Raw genomic sequence first — 14280 nt, 5'->3', positions numbered from 1 at the left:
GGATATAACCGTGAACAAAATCCAAGTCCCTGCTCATAGAGGGGCTTCCACTTTGGGAGAAGAGCCAGATTATTAGCTAATAAATAAACACACATATTGGACAATGCTAAGTGCTCAGAAGGAAAAAAGCAGGTGAGGGGACTGAGAGCTGGGGTAGTGGTGGGGCGGGGGTGCTGTTTCAGATCAGCTAGTTAGGGATGGTCTCTCCAGTTAGGGGACATTTGAGCAGGAAACCGAAGGAACTTAGGGAGGGAAACGTGTCTCTCTGGGGAAAGACATCTGTAGAGGGAGGCAAAAGACACAGGAGCTGCTTGGTGTGTTTGAAGAGCAGCGTGTGGAGAAGATCTGGCAGGAAGACGGGGAAGCTGCAGCAGTCATCCGGGGGCAGGGTGATGGCAGCTGGGGACAGGTGGGGCTGGTGACTTTTCCACTCTGTGCTTTCATTGTCCTCTGCATTGCTCCTTCAGTCTTCTCTCCTTTGCCTCTAACTCCAGAACCACAAAGCAAGATGGAAACCCTCTCGCCCTCAGCCCCGGTCCAACGGGAATCACCTTTAGGCCTAATTTCTATCATAGCGATATTCATCCAGAATCCTCTATCTCCTTCTGAATGGACACTTTAAAGAAACAGCGAAGTTTCTAGGTAACAGGTCCCAAGGGCCCCACTCAACGGCGTTCTGTCCCTCCTCACAACGTGGTCCATGTTTTTATTCTCAAGCAAGTAGAAGCTCTCGATCTTCTTTATGTCCTGCGTCCCTCTCGCCTCCAACCGTCACTCTTTCTATTTTCCTTCCTTAAAATTAGATCTTCACCCTCCATTAATTTCCTATATTTCAGTTGCATTTTCCTTTGCTGACAGTGTCTTGTTCCAGTCACTCCTTGGAGAACTCTGCTCAATTAAGACAATCTGTCTTTACATGGTTCTGCTTTTGTGTTTTTTAATTGTTTATTTGTTGTTTGGGCATTTCCATGACGGTTTCTGAGCTTCTCAAAAGCGGGTCCTGTTTGAACTACCTCTGTCCTGTATCCAACAAATATTCTACACACAGAGGCACTCAATGAACGGCTAGCTCTCTGTTGACCGAGTGTGACACCTCAATCCTTTCTGCTTGAGCCAAGTCCAAATGCAACTCTCTTTATCTGTCACACCGACTGGTCCCCACAGCCATCTGCCCAGACCCTGCGACTGGAATTCTTTAATGTGCAGATCACTATCTGTGGGCACAAGCATGGCTTGATGCATGACCAAAAGCACTTCCCACGCCGAGCACGCAAGCCTTTGGTTCCCAGCCAAAGGCAATTATGTGTAGAATCTGGAACTGTTTGTGAGTCTAAGTTTCATGCTTTTTTCATTCTAAGTCTTTTATGCTTTCCTCCCAGAGCCACCCCATTTCCAAGGGATTAGCATCAGGCCAGCCGTTGGCCGCTGGCCGCTAGAGTTGTTGAGCAAACCACAGATCGTTTGCATTGTTTGAAGTGGTGTTCGAGAATGCGTTTTCTCTGCTCACCTGAATTATAATTGCCTGATCTCTGCTGGCCATATGTAGCAGCCACATGGCTCTCCCTCGGAGTCTGAGCTACACGACGCGGCATGGAGTTGTGTGTTAACTCAAATTGTTTGGTACTTGCTTCATGTCTGTATGTAACTCCGCGAGGGTGGAAAAGATTCTTTTATAGTCCTACCAAGTCTGGAACAGCTGGTGATCGCTCAGCCTTTATGGTTTAGCTGATCGACTGGACCGACGAGTGATACAATGATCCAGCTACAGGGGGGAAAGCTCAGTGGTTCTGAGACTCTAATGTGCTTTAGAATCACCTGGAGGGCTTTCAGTTAAAACAGCATTGCCAGGCTCCACCCTCGAGAGTTTTGGATTCACTAATCCCATTAGGTCTCTGGAGTTGGCTGGAGATTTTGCATTTCTAGCTAGTTCCCAGGTGCTGCTGCTGCTGGTACTGCCCCGGGGGTGACAGTTAGGAGCCACTGCCCAACACTCCACCAGGAATCCAGCTTTTCCTTCGGGAGGTTGGCAGGCAGAGTGGGATTTTGTGTCGCTTCGAGCTTCTGACCATAATTCATGCCCAGGGAGCGGTGGTCCAGTCCCCCTTCCACATGTCTGTGGGAATGAACGAGCTGTTTGGGCTCCTTTGTGAGCACTTTTATTAGTTCACCTCTGAGTCATGCTTTGATTATAACGTTAGCCAGAAACACCCAGCGAAAATGCTTCCAAACATGTCACCACTGAAAAAAGTGCCAGCCTAGGCAAATCGGGCTTGGGTTGTCCGTCTGTCTGGGGGCTGGAAACTGACCTGTGAGTCTTGAACATTTCTGCAGGACATAAAGGGAGAGGATAGCAGGATATTGCAGAAAGACTCTTGTTGCCACCAAGAGTCCCCGTGGCATCGGTGTGTGCCACGTCCTTCAGGCGTACTGAGGTGGAAACGGACCAGGTGTCTATTTCCAGGACAACCAGTGTCTTAGTCAAGGTGTCTCTATGCTTTGTTGCATTTTCACATCAATCTTTATCCCTAAATGGTGGTTGAAAGGCTGCCTCCTCTACAGAGGTAACTTCAGGCATCCATCAGCAAGCAGGTAAGGAAGACGAAGCGCCCCAGGCAGCTCCTCCGTCCATAAATGGATGAGATTGGCTCTGGGTTCAAATTAGTACTAAAAATGTGACTATTTTCTGTTGACATGCGGCATCAGAAAAATCAAACACTCACACTCACACTCACACACAACTTCCACCTGAAGCCCACTTTTCTCATCATGGGAAGCTACGGGCCAGGCCTCCTCTAATAGAAGGGAGCGTTTCGTCAGGATAAAAATGCTCCTTCCCTTAGAGGAAATAGCTCCCTTCCTTTTTACCATGTGAACCTCAGAAAAGAAACCGCAAACATCTCAGGAAAGAAGGGGGGCCCTTCCCCTCTACTGGGGTTCCACATGGTGGCTCCCGCTCGTCTGGGGATTTCAAACCTGGTGCTGAGACCACCGAGCAGGGGAAGGACACGTATCATTCCCGTGATAAGGAGGGCACTTGGAATAACAGCAATAAAGGGGAGCTTAAGCCTGCCACTGAATATAAAGTGATGACAAGTAGAGCAAAACGCAGTTGAGAGTGGAAAGGAAATTCCCAGGGGGGCAGGGTAAAGAAATCCTGAATGCCCGAGTTTCAGCTTCTAAGAGGGGGAAAAAATGCCAAGGCTAGATCACAGCTCTCTCTTCAGTTCACTGGAATGGGTCACCGGGTACTATTTTTCCTTTTTAAAAAATACGACTTTATTGATTTCAGAGAGAAGAAGGGAGAGGGAGGGAGAGAGAAACATCAATGATGAGAGTCATTGCTCGGCTGCCTCCTGCACGCCCCCTGCTGGGGATCGAGCCCGAAATCCAGGCATCTGCCCCGACCAGGAATCAAACCGTGACCTCCTGGTTCACAGGTCGAAGCTCAACCGCCGAGCCACGCCGGCTGGGGACCAGGAACTATTTCTTGTAGTTTTACAGTCAAAAGGAGCTTCTTCTACACATTTTTTCCCAGTAGTACTACAGGGAGAGGCCCCCAGGAGGAAAGACAGGGACAGCTGAACCATATATGGTGAATTTAAACCAACTAGGGTATTTATTTGAGATAATGCGCTCTCTTTTCAGATAAACATTACATACATGCTTTATGCAGATAACATCCTTTATTTTCTACTTAGCTTTATCTCACTGGGTACTCTAGGGAAGCATCTTAACGTTCGTCATCTTAAGTGACAGAGCCAGGACTCAAACCAAGAGCTGTCTGTGCCAGACACTGTGCTGGGATCTGTGTATAATAAACTCATCACCTTCTCGTAAAAACAGCACGAGGGAGCTTGCATTTTTGGTCCTGTTTGGAAGTGAGAGAACCGGGGCAAAGAGAAGTTCATTTGTTTAGCCCAAGGTCACAAATCTTGCAAGCAGCGGGGATTTGTCCTCTGGTATCTCAGATGACAAATGTACGCATTGTTCCTAGTGGCACCGAGATGAGAGCAATGAATTCAGCCAGGGGCTCTCGGAGGACACAGAAAATTAGACACTTGTTGAGATGGGTAATTAATCATCCCCTTGTTCCCCTCTCTGTTCTAAACCAGGCAGACAGTGGGATGAGAGAAACGAATATCGGCTTTGGGGTTAGAAATAGATTTGGAGAACGTGGCTGAAAGGAGAGTCTGTAATCAGGTTTCCTAATTGCTTCCCCCCAAATCGAACCAGTTTGCCAAGCTGCAGGCCTGTGCCCCGCAGACCAAACCCTGTCCCAGGGTGGTGGCCACGTGGAGGGCGGGATGGAGAGTGTGCTTGACTCTGCTGGAAGGGGCTAGGTCCCCGTGCCTGGTCCCTTTCTTCCATTCCTGCCAATCTGACCATTCACTCTTCTGCTCTTAGGGAGCGAGTGGAGGAAGACAGAAACATTCCTCTCATTGTCCCCTTCTTGGGAGTGAAACGGGATTGTCCTCCGTCCCAAGGAAATATGAAGAGTTAGGGCTTTCGTGTCCCCCTACAAGTAATGAAACTATCTTTTCCGAAGTTTCTGGTTTGGGTCCGAAGGAACGATTCGAGGTGGTTTCTGGTTGAGCTCTGTTGATTTTCTAGCCTACACATTTTGTGACCATAAGGGATGCCCGAGTTTCTGAATTGAAAATTAATGTGCGTGCATCTGCTCAGAGTGAGATAACTGTACGCTCTGGGTAACCAAGTGAAACCGCCAGTCATCTCAGCGGAGGAAAGCAGGGAAGCCAATTATTTTACTGGATTGGCCAAAAAAAGAGAGAGAGAGAGAGAGAGGAATAGATTTCATATGTAAGTCATTTGCTTCTGCCCCAAGGTAGAGAAAAGAGAGCAGCCAGGAACATTTGGTTGGGAATGAGGGTTTAAACACCCACTTAGGTGAACACGGAGAAAGACACGGGTATTAAAAGAGATGATGTAATAGCTGCGGACAGATACACACATTGGAGAGGACTTCGGTATCGGTGGGGAATGCGGACTAATTCGGTTGAGTCCTTGATGAGCCCGCGTCAGAATCGCTTCCCACCTTGCTCAGGGGTGAGCTCATGCGTTCGGAGCACACAGCACCGTGCGTGAGCCGCTCGGGTCACCGCATCGACGCGAGGGCGGCTTACCGAGCGGAGAGCTCATGATAGATGGCTAGCTTATGACGTCTCAAAGCACATTAGGGCCCGTATTTAAGTTACGTGGTATGTTTTTCATATTGGAGCTGCAGTTTCCACTGGGATCCGTTCAAGAGTGTGACTTTAATATATTGTGAGCAGTCTGGTGATAGAGCCAAGATCTGTCTGGTGAATGCGAACATTTGGTTGATGACTATTTACTGAGAGTTCTTCCATTACCTTTTGTTCTTCAGAACATCCCTTGGCCTGGCCACTGCTCTCTTTCATCCTGAAAACACACAAATCAGGCCCGGCTGGTGTGGCTCAGCGGTTGAGCATCGACCTAGGATCCAGGAGATCGGGGTTCGAGTCCCAGTCAGGGCACAGGCCTGGGTTGCGGGCTCGATCCCCAGTCGGGGGCGTGCAGGAGGCAGCCGATCAATGACTCTCTCATCATTGATATTTCTCTCTCTCTCTCGCTCTCTAAAATCAATAGAGACATATTTAAAACAAAAAAACACACAAAGAAAAAAACACAAATCAGTCCAACCACATGAACCACTGGCCCCTTCCTGGAACCGGAGGCTGCGTTCTAGCTCCAGGTCCGACGTCCACCTCTGTGACCCTGGAGAAGTCACTTCATCTGTTCTTTCTACAGATGTGATTTGGGCACCCCTATCACGCGCTCTTTTCGGCACTGGGTGTGATTCCTGCCCTCATGGAATTTCGATCTGAGTGCAGAACACAGACCAGTAAACAAATCATGACAACCGAACGCAGTTAAGTGCTATTTTGGGGGACACGCAGGAGCCCGTGGCGGCAGGGGAAGAAGACACATCTGCCCTGAAGGGCCCAATGAAGCTTTCTCAGGCTTGGCGCGGAGACTTCAAAGGTTCAGTGGCTATTTGAGGAAAGCGTGTTTTGCAAAAGGGCTGCGTCGTATTAGTCAGAGAGACAAGACAGCTGCTAACACTCACTGTAACTCAGAGAATATCAGTTGGCTGGGGCCCTGGAGTGCAAGGAAGGCAGGCGGGGGTCTGCGGAGATAGGCGGGGCAGTGACCAAGGGAAGGTGGTGAGGGGATGCTGGAGAGCTAGGCAAGATCTTTGGTGTCTTTAAACACTAAATCAGAACAGGGGCATCCACCCCACACACAGTTTCTGAAAATCAAAGGAGAAACGTATACAAAACAGTTTTGTGACCTGTCAAGCGCAGGACAAAGACTGTGTGTCAGCTGGAGACTTCGGTTTATGTTCCAGGAGCAGAACACTTTGCACAGCTCTCTGCTCCGATGACTGTTTGGACCAAAGCTGCAAGTTGCCGATGGCATAGTGTATTTGGGAATTTGTTTTCTACCTACTTATCCATTTTCAGAGATGGGTTTATTAATTAATACTGGCAACATTGGGCCCACAAGGCAGATCAATCTAAGAGCCATTTCCCAGAATCCTCACATCATTTGAGATGGACAATCATCTCCCATAGAGGTGATCTTCGGCCAACCAGGGCAATTGCTCTCTGCTCAGTCACCATAAATTCTAGGCCCTTTCAGTGAAGAATTGAATCAGGCTTAATTTTTTAAAAATATATAGTTTTATTGATTTTTTTAGAGAGAGAGGAAGGGAGAGAGAGGTGGTGGGGGAAAGAGAGAGAGAGAGAGAGAGAGAGACATTGACTGCCTCACCGGGAACACAACCGGCGACCTTCCTGTGCTTATTACGATGCTCAACCTACTGAGCCACACCAGCCAGGGCAGGCTTAATTTTTATTTTTAACACCTAATTCAACTTGCTCTTTCTAGCTCCCAAGAAGAATAAAGTTTAGCGATGTGTTACGAGCAACTGTCTTCCAAATAGCCAAGCAGTGCTGCTCCTCTGTTGGATAAACCCGAAGCCCAGGTTTTGCATCCAGTGTGTGACTCAGGTCGCCCTATAAGCCTATGAACCTCCATGTTCATGTTTTCTTCTTCTGACAGGAGAGACCCAGGACAGGTGAGTGTTCAGAGCCCACAGAACCGTTTCCCTCCGACTCCAGGTGGATTCTGTGTTTTCTAAAGAAAGGTGCGCGTAGTGGGTGGATGACATCTCACCCCTGGTCCCCAAGCTGCCAGGCTTCTCCACCAGAGAATGTGAGCAAAGACCAAAGCTGGGGGGGCATGTGAAGAGGTGACTGGCTTTTCGACTGTTACTGACCATTCCCATTTTTCTCTTGAGGGTCCAGAAAGGGAAGTGCCTCAAAAATAGAATAGTATGCTCATGACTGATACTCTGGTATTTCGTGAGACTTATCTGCACTGTATTTTTTGGCATTGACTGGTCTTATTGTTCTTGGATCACTAAGGATCTCTTTAACTTTGAAGTGTTTCCCTTTCTACCCGAAAGGCTGGGGGGCTCGGGAAGGTGTCTCAGTTTGTGGAGGTGTCGGTATTGGAAGGCAAGTTGGTGAGAACGGCGCAGTTCGGGGGAGCAGCTACTTTGGGAAGTTGGTAGGGGATGCAAACGATGCATTTTCTGCTCTCGAGGAGTCTGGTTAGCTTTGGCTTTGGAGAACGTCACTCTGGGAACACGTACGTGTGCGTGTGTGTGGTGGGGTCAAGGGGGCAATAAAAGGGGCCACACAACGGGATTAAAAAGAGGTTTTAAAATGAGCCCCCATCACCAGAATTGTTAGAATTTCAGCTCCCAAATATCCGCTCCCCCATCTTTGGCAGGATACCTGAGAGGCTCAGATGTCCTCCTTGGAAACCAGTAAAATTTTTTCATCGTAGTTGCTGAGGCCGGTGTCTGATCAGCTGCTTTGTAGCCATGGCTGTTGCTTGTATTGTTCTGGCTGGTGGCCTTGGGGCCTCCCCAGTCGCCAGAGACCTGGCTGGCCTGGCTGAGCCCTGTCCCTGCTGGGCTTGGCGTGCGTGGCCCCGATGGCTATACCACCCCATCATGCCTGTCCTCACATGGTCCCCACTGCCTCATTGCTCTTTGCAGTGTGGCAGGGAGGGAGGCCCTCCTCTCACCAAGGATTTACAGGCCTGTTTGACTCCCAGAAGGACCTTGCTCTCAGTTTCTCACAGTGCCCCCTAGTGTTACCAAACTTCCACTTGACTGTCTCTTCTCTCTGCCTCCTGGGGTTCAAGTTCCTACAGATGAGGGTGGGATCTACTTAGAGTTGTCAGGTTCAGAAAGTAAAAATAGACGATGCACAGTTAAATATGGATTTCAGATAACCAATGCAAGAATGTCTTCGCATAAGCATGTCCCGAATGGTGCATGGAGGCAGCCAGCTTAACCCTGGAATTATTGTCCAGAACATAGAAGAAAGAAGCCTCGTTTCTGGTCCTTACCGCCCAGCGTTCTCCCCACAGAGGTTCTTTGGCATCAGGTGCATCCCCTACCCACCGGCCCACCGAGCCCTCTCTGGGGCTCTCGGGCTGAGCACCAAACTCCCCGCAGATCCCAGATGTGCTCCCCCAACCAGCAGTGGGCCCACCTCTCCTTCCCGTGGCCAGAGGAAGTGCCTGCCTTTTAGGATCCAAAATTCATTCCCTGGGATGCTATGGACACTCTGAAAGTTCATGGCAAAGCTCCTGGGAGAGGGCCCCTGGGGACGGGGGGAGGGACCAGGACAGGGCCAGTGTGGGCGAAGTCACGCCAACGACCAGGGATGAAGGAGCGGAAGCCACCCCAGCTGCCACGATGCGGGGATGAATGAAACAGCCGGCGTGTCCCAGGCTCGGGGCATGATGTCCAGGGACAGGAGCGCTTCCCGTCCCGTTGCAGCAGCAGCAGGATGTCATCGCAGGAGCGGCCACCGGCCTGGAGCGTCAGCCCCTCGAGGATGAGGCCTTTGCTCTGTCTCCTTCCCTCCGCCTGGTCGCCTGGTCCCTGCCTGGGAAGCGTCACAGCTCCGCCGGGCAGAGGGAGGCCTGGGTCCCCTCGGGACTCCTGAAGCTTCTAAAGGGCACTTGCCTCACTTTTCTTTTGCGACAGACCACAGGCAACTGCTGGTCCCCTTTGAAAGAAGCCTCAGCCGTACCTGCTCTTTCGTCTCCTGTGTGGAAAAATGCCTGTGGGCTGGGGGCCCTACGAGCCTTAACGCTCAAGGATTTTCGTGGTCAGCCGTCCAAGGCGTGAGCTAAGGTTTCAGGCGAAGGGTAACCTTAGCAGTTAAGTCTGATTTCCAGCCCCTCTCTCCAGGGCTATAGGGGCAGCTTTTTGTGAGTGGATAAGCTTCTTAGCTAAGATGTAAACTTATGTTTTCTGGAATCTGATAAAGCTTGCTGGAAATTGAGACTTTAAAAAAAAAAAAGAAAGGAAAGAAAGAGAGAAAGAAAAAAAAAAAGAAAAAGAGAGAAACCGAATCCAAAGGCTTACAAAGGGATTAGAAAAGTACACTCCAGATGGAAAATTTTATGGGCGCTGGAGAAAATGTATAAGTGAAATATCAGTATCATAAAATAACAGGAAATCGTGTAATCTACCTGATGGAGAAAATTGTCACTTAAAAAAAAACACGATCCTAGTTTCCTTCAAAATTATTCTTGCTTTCGAGCCAATAAGCTACAGCTAAGCTGACCACGGGCCCTTTCTTCTGCCAAACTCGTATTTGCCTACAGAGCCCCTGTGTGTTTACAATTGAAACATTTCCATTCTATTTTTTTTCCCCTTCTAATTAAAAGAAAGCCACCCAGGGGCAGACAGAAATCACGCAATAAGGAAGGAAAATTGCTAATGATCTGGGTGAATTATGACCCAGAAGTTTAGAGGAAAATTAGAGTGAGTGTTAGAGCAATGGCCTCAAAGCAAATTTGGGGTCAACCAGAAATGCATGAGAGGGAATTCCTGTGTTTTCCTTTAATAAGTAATAATAATAATACAATTTGTCTTAAGCATGCACATGGTGGGAGATAAATCAGAAGACGAATGCCTAGGGCTCTTACTCTGGGGAAATATGATATTGATGTTATTTTTTTGCCGTGGCTTTTACCCCCGCCTCAAACCTCTAGAATCAATTACATGACTGAGTAAACTATTGCTGAGCATATGAGAAAAAAAAATTTGTCCTCTTGCTTAGATTAGGGATTAACTTCTGGTATCTATGCATAGTATTCTGATTGAGATAATTATGGCATTTCCAAAGGTAATGATTTAAATAGGTTTCGTAACCCATCACACACACACACACACACACACACACACACACATTTCCTATTCAATGACATAAAGGTTGGCCAGGCACGGTGCTAAGTACAGCAGAGAACAGAAAGATGGGGTAAAACTCAAAGACGTAAGTACAAATGTAAGCGTGCTTCCCGGTAGAAAGCGACAAATGTCACACGAGAAGGGCAGATAGAACTTCACAGAAGTTCAAAGGACCTAAGGATGGGATGGAGGCCAAGACGTCTTCTTGGAAGGGCTGCGTTTACACCGGCCCTTTAAAGTTGGGTAGGGTTGAGACACGATCCTGACTAGGTCTGCGTGGATGTTAAACAGAGCTCTGCACATCGGTTGACTCACTCATTTGACAAATGTCTATTGTGCCACCGGGGTTCCAGGTTCTGGGGGGAGAGCAGTGAACCGGTCGAACATCCCCCAGAAGCTGATAATCTGGCAGCATGGGGGCGGGCGGTCTTGATGGTGGTTGCATTTGAACATGTTATTTTCTTGGAACAACTGTTATCTTTGACTGGTATTGGCTGCCCATTGGGAAAGTTTGCCCTTCCGATGAAGCAGTTTGGGGCTGTTGGAAGAGTTTAGACAGGTGTCAGGAAAGATACTGAGATAAGGTTCATGAAACTTCAGACAAAAGCTACAGAGTTATTGCGCGTTTCCAAGGGAAAGCATTTGAAGTCATATATATTGGGCACAAGTTGGAAAGAAGTTGAGGGGAAAGGCAAGTGATGGCGGCTGAGAGACCTTTGCTTGGACCAGAGATAAAGATTAAGTATAAAAGGAGTAAGAAAAGACCCACATCCTTGGTCAGGTGGGGTGGGGAGCAGAAGAAATACAAAACGTAGGAGGTTAGTTCAGGAAACATAAGGTTCAGCTGGGAAGACATATGCTCCTAACGGTGACTTCATAATGAATGTGTGGGAGTCAGTCCCTGGGCAAATAACTTCCAAGTTCTTTGTCTGGCACAACCCTTGAATCTACCCGGGCAGAAGGGCAGCTATCAGGTTAGGAAAGAGAGGAGCACGTGTGACCAAGAAAGAAGGAAGGAGGCAGAGGAGGGACTGCGAGGAGACAGAAGGTTGGCGTTCAATGCGCCCACTGAGGGCCGGTGACACAAGACCTCCCTGCACTTGCCCCGTCTGTTTGGCTCTTCTGGCTCATGTAGGACACTTCGCTCTAGTCATAAGGAGACCCTTCCAGGGAAGCACTCTATCTTTATACTTCCCACTAAATGAATGATAAATATGTGTTTTTGTTTCCCTGACTAGATCTTCATGAGCTCCCCAGGAATGAAGGCTGATTTATTTCTCCATCTCTAGCGCTCAGCAGAGGTCCTGACATACAGCATTCCTTCGAAAATACCAGGAAAGAAGAGGGCAGATGGGAAAAAAAAGAAAGAAGCTAGCTAGGAGTTAGTCTGCAATAAAAGCTGCAAATATTTATTATTTCCTTGCTTGCTTTCCATTCAATGTGCAAAAACATCGACCCTGTCATAGTGACTTGGTCCTTTATAAGCTGGGGTTCCCGATGGGGGTGCGCAGGAAGTGCAGAGAGGAGGGGCACATGCGGTGGGAAGTTCCCCAGGTGACTGTGATGTTCCCCAGGTGACCTACCTGTTCTCTGCACAGATAAAAACCAGTGTCCCCCCGCAATCCACTCCCAAAAGAGAATGACCGACATTCCCGGCCAAGAGAATGGCATCTCCAAAGGCACGGAAGCGGGAAAGCGTGGCATTTGGGGAGGACTGCAAGCAGCCCGGTGTGCCAGCCCCAAATGCCAGCTTTCACCACTGACGACCTCTTAGTTATGTTCATTAGGGCGATTCTGCCCAAACAAGGCAGGGAAGGTCTTCTGAGGGGAATCTAGGCTTTTCTATCACCTGGAATTTCTTTCTTTTTAAAAATATATCTTTATTGATTTCAGAGAGAGGAAGGGAGAGGGAGAGAGAGAGAGAAACACCAATGATGAGAGAGTCTTTGATCGGCTGCCTCCTGCTCGCCCCCTGCTAGGGATCGAGCCCACAACCCAGGCCTGTGCCCTGACCGGGAATCGAACTGCGATCTCCTGGATCCTAGGTCGATGCTCAACCGCTGAGCCACACCGGCCGGGCTATCACCTGGAATTTCTTGATAGTGGCTGGGTACACTTATAAGCCAAGTAAAGGAGGCCAGATATAGTCTCTTCCTCCTCTCCGCCCCCCCCCACACACACACACATTCATAATTTTAGCAAGAAAGCATTCCTAAGAGAAGCTATTAGTTCCCTAAATTGGAGATGGGAGTAGAAAAACCATAAATGACTTGCCAAAAATATAGATTGCCCCGATGCTGGAATTGGGCTGTGGGCCTTCCTCCCTGACCTGGTCAGTCTTTCCAGCTTTCCTGGGGTTAAACATAGCCCAGAAATACGTTGCTACAAAACAGAATGGAAACACCGAGCCCAGTTTAACTCAATTTCCCTGGATCAGGGTGGGTCCCTGTTACCCTGAAATAGCTTGTGAACAGCAGAATTTTCTCAAAGGCCTTCTACCATATTGAATTACCAAAATAAATAGCAGCTATATTTTATCTGCAGTATCAGCACGATCATATAACACAACGTAGGCTGGTATCACTTAACAAGCTGGGCTTAAAAAAAACACACACAAAAAACCCATAGTGGAGTATTGGAAAGCGCCGGGCGCTAATGGATACCACGGCATGTCTGGCTTATTACTGTATTATGATGAATTAAAGCTTTAGATCTGACTAATTGATTCAGAATCCCTGTGTTCTGCAACGTGATGCCTCTCTCAGAAACCACACTCAAAGGCTGATTTCTACAGTTAATGCAGCCAAAAGGGCTGCTTCGCAGAATGATTAGCTGACTCTAGGTTGGCCTAAGATGTGTTCAATAGTTCTTTTCTTTTCTTCTTTTCTTTTCTTTTCTTTTCTTTTCTTTTCTTTTCTTTTCTTTTCTTTTCTTTTCTTTTCTTTCTTTTCTTTTCTTTTCTTTTCTTTTTTCTTTTCTTTTAAAATGTTTTTATTGATTTCAGAGAGAGGAAGGGAGAGAGAGAAACACCAATGATGAGTCATTGATCGGCTGCCTCCTGCACGCCTCCTACTGGAGATCAAGCCCACAACCCAGGCCTGTGCCCTGACTGGGAATCGAACCTTGACCTCCTGGTTCATGGATCCAGGCTCAACCACTGAGCCACACCAGCAGGGCAAACCTCTGTAACTGTTTCAATAAATGATTTACTTTAAAGTTTAACAGCCCCAGCAATCTTATTGATAATATAAACCTATAAGTTGAGTAGATGAAAATCTAAATAAGTCTAACTTTGTGCTTAGATAATATAAAACTGGTAGATGCTATAAAAGTGGTACTTTTCAAGATATCTACATTCCTATTTACATGGTAGTTGATGCTAAATAAGTGGATAGGAACACATTTATTAAAGACATCAGCGTGATCCCAGAAGCAAAGAACCATGACGTTTGGAGCGACCTTCCAAGTCATCTAGTTAACCCAATACAGGAAGCCCGCTGACAATCCATTCTATTTTTGTATAGCTGAGACAGTTAAAAAGTTCTTTCTTAAGATGAGCTACAGCCTGCCAACCTGTAACTTTCCATCTGCTTGCCCTACTTTTTCCTTTTGGGAAACTATAAACTAAACACGATTCCTTTTCTATATACTAACTACCCAAATATTTGAAGACTGCTATCGGATTGCCCTTGTATTTTTCTCCTTTTCATGAGCTCTGCTGTCAAGCCAAGCTTCCCCGTTTCACAATTCTATTATTGAATTTTGGGGAAACAAATGGAGAACCTATAGTTTTAAATTTTTCATTTTGCCAGAGGACATACAAATAGCTAATAAAATACAAGAAATGATCGACTCTCACAAGTTATGAAAAAAGTAAGCTCAAACAATTGAGATGCCACTTGTAAAGTGCACGTGGACAAAGATTTACAAAAGATGAAACCAAGAATTTGGCAAAG

This window comes from Miniopterus natalensis, chromosome 21, assembly GCF_054644295.1.
Source record: "Miniopterus natalensis isolate mMinNat1 chromosome 21, mMinNat1.hap1, whole genome shotgun sequence".
In the NCBI taxonomy this organism is placed as follows: domain Eukaryota; kingdom Metazoa; phylum Chordata; class Mammalia; order Chiroptera; family Miniopteridae; genus Miniopterus; species Miniopterus natalensis.
Note: the sequence above shows the minus strand (reverse complement) of the source record.